Genomic DNA, 469 nt, shown 5'->3' with positions numbered 1-469 from the left:
AAGGGCAGCAGGGGCTGGCCGAGGTCACTGTGTCACAGCCAGCCCGGCTGTCACAGCAAGGAGGAGAGGGCTCACCCTGTGCTCACCCTGCAATACAGAGCAATACAACACAAAACACATATTGTTACAGAAAACCCAAAACAACAAAAGCACACAGAAAACAACACTCATGTACCATTAACACCCCCTTCAGATTACACACAAACTCACCATCACTCTCATCACAACTGCTAAATTACACCCCAGCAATCATTGGTCCTCGGGAACGTGGTTCCCGGGAGCCTCCTGCCTGATGAAAAGTACATACAGTATAAGCCAACATAGGTACGTACAATATAGGTACATACAGTATAAGCCAGTGTGTCTGCCCGGCACTCGGGCACAGGGTCCGTGGCGGCCCCGGCCGCGCCGGGAGCGGCGCTCGGTGGCCCCGCTCGGAGCCCGCTCCCTCACGCGCGCCATAGCCGCC

This window comes from Geospiza fortis, unplaced genomic scaffold (genome assembly GCF_000277835.1).
Source record: "Geospiza fortis unplaced genomic scaffold, GeoFor_1.0 scaffold687, whole genome shotgun sequence".
Classification (NCBI taxonomy): domain Eukaryota; kingdom Metazoa; phylum Chordata; class Aves; order Passeriformes; family Thraupidae; genus Geospiza; species Geospiza fortis.
Note: the sequence above shows the minus strand (reverse complement) of the source record.